Source organism: Pteropus medius, unplaced genomic scaffold (genome assembly GCF_902729225.1).
Source record: "Pteropus medius unplaced genomic scaffold, Ma_sr-lr_union100, whole genome shotgun sequence".
In the NCBI taxonomy this organism is placed as follows: domain Eukaryota; kingdom Metazoa; phylum Chordata; class Mammalia; order Chiroptera; family Pteropodidae; genus Pteropus; species Pteropus medius.
In genome coordinates, this window is record NW_024346378.1 from 16,043 (window position 1) to 23,741 (window position 7,699).

At 33.8% G+C, this 7,699-nt stretch overlaps 1 pseudogene; it reads right to left on the reverse strand.

Moving 5' to 3' along the window:
• Positions 1 to 6,415: 6,415 nt before the first annotated feature.
• On the reverse strand, positions 6,416 to 7,477 carry LOC120613117 (olfactory receptor 10AG1-like; annotated as a pseudogene).
• Between the last annotated feature and the right edge of the window lie 222 nt (positions 7,478 to 7,699).

A 7,699-nucleotide genomic window follows, 5' to 3' on the forward strand; every position in this document is an offset into this window, starting at 1 on the left:
TTTAGTCGTTTGTTACAAATAGTGTCTCCTTAAACTTGCATTAAGTGTAGATATTTTTCTCTCCAAACTTTCTAAGGAAATCATAAAAAAGCTGATGAGGATACTCACACATGGGAAAAAAACACCCTAACATAGATAATGCAGCATAGTAAATAGTTACTGAAGAAAGAGGAAAATTAGTGGACAAGTGAACAAGCATGTAAATTTATTAAGCAATTGTCTACTAAATCTGGTTGTAGTCCTCTCAGAGAACTGGGCAAGTCCACACACTTCTCTTCAGTTTCTGAAAGGAAAATGTATGTTTTTTCTAGATTTTCTCTACCCTCCTACACGCCAAATGCAAAGGATACAAAACACCTGCTGAAGTCTCTCCCATTCTCTGAACAGGTGTGTGGGTTTAATTGTAATCCATGGTTTTCCCCTGAAGACCGCTCTGTTTATTCCTCAACTCCAAATGTTTGCATCGTCTCCTATAAATAGCTTTTGTGTATCCTATGCAGCCTAAATAGTGACTATTTAAAATAACCAATATTTGACATCTATCATATCCTAAAGAATGATTTTGCTTTAGTTTAACTATTGTTTTAACTAGAACCTAACTATTTTTCCAGTTATAATGTATACTATCAAAATAATGCCATGTAATAGCAGACAAGCTACCATTCCAACTCAGTGAATAACAGATCCAACTCCTTATAGCTGTCTTCCCAGTGTCTTACCTGTGTAATCATCAGTTCTCAGTTGTACTTTAAAAAATGTTAATGGAAATAATTCATTTTCAAATGAAATGCAATGGATATCGAATTACCTATTTATAATGTTTTGCTGCACCTTGTTTTCCTTAAAGAAAATTGAGTAACCATGGGTACTAGATTATAGCATTTAATTGTGGAGTCAAATCACTAAAGGAAAAAAATATATAATCACGTGAAGATATATGAAATCACACATTGAATCATAAAGAGGTTCCAAGTTTCTACATTACTTTAAAGAATTTGCCAAAGTAAAAGAAATTAATTTTGCATTTTCATTGCCCTCTTTGTTGTAGTTTTAGCTTACTCCAACCGTGCATAGCCCACTATGAAATTCTTCTTTTCTGTGTGTGCGTGTGTGTGTGTGTGTGTGTGTGTGTGTGCGCGCGCTATAATTGCAAAAGCAAGAGAAAGCGAACAGTTATTAAATGAGTACCATCTGCTGATAATGGAGTAGATATTTAAAGGTGTTATCCCAATCTTTACAAGAACCTGATTAGCTGGTAACTACTATTTCTAATTTAAATATTAATAAGAATAAAAATAAATAAGGAGCTCAATGTCTCACAGTTGTGAAATGGGAAAAACTAACATTCAAATCCATGTTGCCTGAGTCATACAACACATTTCATTTTAGTCATTCAGGTAACTGAGAAACAAATATAAAAGTTTATTTACCAAGCAATTATAAAGCTCTGAATACGCAGTCTCATTTGCCTTAGATGACAATTCAATGTAATAAATAGACTAGATACGATTTCATAAATGAGGATGTGATGACACGTAGTAGTAGTAGAACCAGAATAGATTCTGAGTCTCCAGACACTTACTTACTTTTTTCTTATTCTTCCTTGCTGTAGTCTTTTCTGTACCAGTTATGCCAAATCAAGCCTGATATGCAGGCAAATATGAGGATCTGGAGGTCTCAGTGTAGTGTGCTATGACTCTTGTAATCAAAAAGCCAATGCTGATAATATTACCTTGCTAGGTATAATCTCTGGGACTCAATAACATAGAATCTTCTACATATGGCATGATTTTGATATTACTGATTTTTAATGTTAATACTTTATCTAGAGTTTGAAAAAACTGACTTAGAAGAATTTTTTTTTGGTTATTGAATTCTTTAACGATTACATCTGTGCCAACTCTTTATCTAAACATCCACGTAGAATGTACATATAGCAAATTAATTAGTTACAGATTCTTTAACCACTCCATTGATTTTGTATCTCTTATTTATGACAAAAAGAAAGGAAAAAATCAAATGTGAGAATATTTAAAAGCTGAATGTTTTACAAAGCTTAGAAATAACATTTGTGTACCATAGACACATGAACTTTATTTTTCTTTTAAGTTTGAATTCTTTCACCTTTCATTTTCCCAGTGAAGTCCAATAGTGAAGATATGCTAAATTCTAACCATCTCGACAATTCACACATAATAGTAGTTTGCATCTTAATGGAATTGAAGGGTTCTAGAAATGTGCATTTTTATTATTTGTTTGTGTACTTGGCACATGAGTCATTTTACTCTACATATTAACAGATTCCCACAGCAGAAAGATTTATATCTGTCACAATTCTCAGTGGAATGCTCTCCATAAAATTATGCAGTGCATTTCTTCGGAACTCAACACTTCCATGCAACCTTCTCCACGTACAGCATGTGTCTTTCCTTAGCTAGGGTACTGTTATAACTCTTCCTCATTCTGCATGGACTTTGCTTTGAAATCGTATTCCTATTTAATTGAGCTATCAAGATCAAGGAACATTATCACCAGGCATTTTATTTCAAGAACTTTCATTTGTCATATCCCATTGCAGCAGTATTTGATACCTTTCTGTATATCAATTGATTGACTAATTAATAATGACTTATGGAGTGAATTGCACAGATGAGATAATTTTAGGAACTCTGCCTAGTTCTTATAACCTAAAGTGACTCATAATCTGTGAGAATAGTTGTTTTCATTAAAAAATTCTCATTTTAGTATCTGAGATGACACATACAGGAATCCAAATTGAACAGCATAAGTTATTAAAAAATACAATGATCACACATTTGCCTAAATATGAAACAATGAAGCGTTGGCTTCAAGTTTTTAGTTCTCCTTTTTAGATATAAAGAACTGTAAAAAATAATATGGAAGGAGCAACTTCAAAATGGAGTCAGAGCCACCAACCCAAAAGAATCGCCTTGAACGTTCACTCTTGAAACCTTGGAATATTTGACCTGAGCAAAATAACATTTTAATCAGGTCAAAGCAATATTGTATTCCAAACAACTGTTTTCAGAGCTAACAGGAAAGCAGACATCTAACTACAGTACGGAAAATTAAAGATTCCTTAGAATTAGCACTACCACACATGGCTAAAGAATAACTTAGGTTATTTGTACCTGTAGAAATGACTTTAATTTGTTCATGTATTTATTTTCCTTCTCTTTCTCATTAATACCTCTTGCCTTTATGTCATCACTGGAACACTGTTTCGGGTTCTGCCTGAATCAGTGTTTCCCGAACACCTATTCTTTGAGCTCATATAAATGCTATCGCATCTCATTCTGGCTCTTCGTTTTTAAGGTCAACACAACAATCCCATGAGGGAAAAAATAAAAATGAATGAGAAATGAGAAGTCCTGTATTTGTATATTATTATTTTAATTCTTCCATTCTTAATAAGAAAGTCGCTTCTAGAAAATGATATGTTTTAGGGAAAAAAATGATAGATTTATTCTTCCTTGATGCATCATATATCTATTTTCTGCAGTGAGTCATAGAAGCATATATAAAGATAAACCAGTATTTTGCTTATTTATGAAGGTTTGGTACAATGAAGTTTTAGATATTTACCCGATGGATTATTAATACAAACATGCTGCACTTATGTAGGCTTTAACGATCTTCAAAGTATTTTTGTATGTTTTGTTTTCAATTTCCCCTATCACGTGAAGTAAGAAATCCAAAATTTCAGCTTTGAGTGCCAATTTTGAGCTTAGAAACTTCTTTACTTGGTGAATATCTGTTGAATCTTGATTCTCAGAATTCTCTGGTATTTTAAAATAAATGAAAAATGTCAATACAAAATTATATTGACACCAAATAATTCATACTTTCTCTTCTGTATTTGTTGTAGCTGTTTTTTTCTGTTCAGAACAGTTAAGGACATGTGCTTTTGCATTTGTGTTTGAGAAAGCTTTGTTTTAACAAAAAGTTGATAAATATTTCTCATAACAGAAACTCATATCTCTGGGCTAAAATAAGACCAGTGGGCGTTATGACAGGCTCTGTAAAGTCTAACACTACTCTGGAGACCTCAGTCAGTTTCTTTACTGAAGGTCTGAAACTGTCCTAACGGGTTTGACGATCCAGGCTTGATACATGACCAAGAGGAATGGTAATCCCACCCCCACTCCTCTGACTCTCTCAACTCTAAAAAAGTTAGAGTCTTCCTAACACAGTTCTCATTTCAAGGAAGCCTGCAGTCTTGCATGGAGGGGGAATTAGGGCGCTGGGAAAGCCTGCTGCTGATGTGTCTCAGGCCTCCAATGCTGCCTGTGACAGAGGAAAGGGCACGTGCGAAGGGGCTCCGTGGCTTCATGTGATTTCTGAAGCTCCCTCTGCTTGTGTGCTTGCTAGTGCAGGTCTCATAATAACATTTTACGGAAAGAAGACATTTGTTCAATTAAGAATTTGACATATTCAATCAAAATATTTTTCTAATTGACTTAACATGGTGAGATCGCAAAAAAATTAAGATACTTGTTTTATTGTCATTGTTTTTGACTACATTTAAATGATCTTAATTTTCAACATTGTTAGTGAAATATTTAAAATTGTTCTTATTTCATATTGTTATTTTTTGAGATTTAAAAAATTCAAAATTATTTTTCAGCAGGTACATACAACATTTTTTATAGTTTTTTGATACTGAAAGAGACATATAGCCAATTTATAAATGTACCACTAATGTAATCTCCGAAAATCATACACATTTAATTTTTTTCTTTTTGATTTGTCAAGATCAAAAAATTATACTTGTTAATACTCGTATAATTTAAAATTATCATTCTGGTTTGTCAAATACTGAACCCTACTCTAAGATTCAGCATATGAGCTATCTTTGTAAACCCACCAATAGCTCCCAAAAGGGTGCATCTCATGCACTTTTGTGAGTAATATTGTCCAGATTACCTATTCCCTTACTGGTTTTTTAGGAGCTCCTCAGGTGAATGAAACATAGATGTGAAGATTTTCTACAATGATTGTAGAAATGTCAAGTAAATATTTTAAGTGTTAGTTCCCATATTCTGAGAGTCTGATTACAGGCAGAAGCAAATGTATGATGTTTATGTTTTCCTAATAAATCAACACTATCAAGTAAATGAAATATACCTGTTTATGTGTAGTGATACAGCAGCTACTCAAGTTGTTTGTGCTTACTCTTGGCATGGTAAAGTTTCCCTATTCCTCAAGTTTTACATTATCTATATATTTTAGCTTTAAAATGTGTTTCATGTAGATAGTACATATTAGAGACGGGCTTTGTGATATTTTCTGCTTTTTAATTGTAGTGCTTACTTAATGAACATACAATGCACACATGTGTATTTGAAAATATCAGTGACATTTTTGAAAAATCTTTGCTTTTGTTTGTCTCCTCCTATGTCGATTCTCTTTTCTCTCTTTCCCACACTCTTTTGGATTAGATTTTTTTAAATTCCATTTTACTTTACCTATTGGCCTTATCGTGCTTCCTTTATAAATTAGCTTATACATTTTTAACTAAATAGTCTACATAAGTCAATTATGTGACACCTTATGCACTCTAGAAACCTATTTCAAGTGTTGCCTTCAAGAGAGATGTTCTAAAGGTAAATAACCACACCTTCCTGCCCTGCCTTCACACCTTTTGCTGCAAGAATTTTAAAAGGGTTTCTCTATTCAAATGCCACAAATTATGACTGTGCCTTCCCATCGTTCTGCAGAGTCAGCAGAACTCAAACTGCCAATAAGTTAATATTTTATGTTTTTAAAACTAAATAGTGTTCAGTAGCTCAATATAAAAATAGAGATTTTTATATTGGATCTACACATGCCATACCTGCTCTTGTCATCCAAAATGTCAAGCTGTGTGAACATGATTACGAGAATCCCTTGACCACACAGGGTTTCATGGCTGTTTATAACTATTCTTCTTTATTTCATCTCCTCAAACTGGATATCCAATATGTAATGTTGAATCGAATTTTAAGTTTATACATTTTAAGAGTAAATAAGGTGTTGACCAAACATAGAATTTAGAATACAAACACTGTTTACACCAATATACACTCTCTTTTCCATGGCTACACAATCTTTCATAGTTTCAGTATTCCATACTGACAGACTGTCTGATCTAGGGGGTAGAAATCAGCTGCAGAGGTGACATTGTTTAAAAAATACTAAAAAGCAATTCTCTCAATATTTTTTATAATGCTTTCAAACAATATAAGAACATCTTATTTATGATGGGTTCGATAACATCTTTTTTAGAGCTAAAAGAACAAAAATACATTGTGTTAAAATTGGATAATGTTATGACCTTGATAATGTCTACCTTTAATGACTCAAATGTGTTATTTCAGGTATTTCAATGCCTTGGATTTAGTTTGGAAGTAATTTACAATTTAAAAATTAAAGCAGAATTCATTTTAGGTGAGATAATATTATGATCCCACTTATCCAGAATAATTAAGATTCCTACCAGTAGTGGAGAATGACAAAAATTAATGTAGTGAGACTGTGATAAGTAAGAAACAGTTTTATGGAGATACGTTTTATAGTCACGAACAATTAATTTCAGAAGGAATTTTCTCAATGCAACCATAACATCTTTGTCTCTCAGACAATATATTATGGAGTTAAACACTGGTGTCACAATGGCATTAAAAAGAGAAAGAAATTTGCCCATTCCTGGTGAAAGACTAGAATTTGGTCTCAAATGTGTAATGATGTCTGATCCAAAGAATAAAGCCACAACCATGAGATGGAAGAACAAGGGGGGAACGCCTTGGCTCGCCCAATTGCTGATGGCAGCTTCAGGATGGTCGAGATTATTTTCACATAAGATCCAAGAATCAACATAAAAAGAATAGCTACAACTAGAACAGTAACCACATCAATCAACATCTCCATCATCAAAGTGTCCCCACAGGCAAGCTTAAGTACTGGAGGTACATCACAGAAAAAGTTATTCAACTGGTGAGATCTATAGAAGGGTAGAAAGAGGATCTGGTAGGTGAAGCCTACATGTCCTGTAATTCCAGTCATCCAACAGCCTGCTGCCAGTTTAATACACAGCCAATTGTTCATGATGAGAGGGTAGAGCAATGGGTTGCAAATGGCCACATATCTGTCATAAGCCATAATGGTCAGAATAAAGCAGTCTGTACCTCCCAAGACCAGAAAGAAATACATTTGAGTTGCACAGGCCAGAAAAAATTTTTTCTATTTTGTCTGCAAAGATCTATTCACAATCTTGGAACAGTGATTGACACATATTTCCGAAGAAGGTCAGTCCTCAAGGAAAAAATACATAGGGGTCTGAAGTAAAAATCCACCCTGGTTATTATAATAATGAGGCTATTTCCCATTAAAATGATCACATAGATGATTAGAAACACCCCAAAAAGAAATCCTTATAGTCGGGAACATCAGAAAATCCAAGCAGGATGAAACCCATCGATGCAGAGCAGTTGCCCTGGGAGGATTCCTGTCCTCCCAGGGAAAGGAATCCTATATGTGGATTCCATATAGGAATAAAACGATTGTGAGGCTTGGAGGTCACTTCAGTCCACTAGGCCCAATTGCAGAACGGGACACATTAAATACATGGTTTCAAATCCAGTGACACAGGATAGATATCCAGTGTTTCTGTTTGTTGGTTTTACATTTTGGGAATATA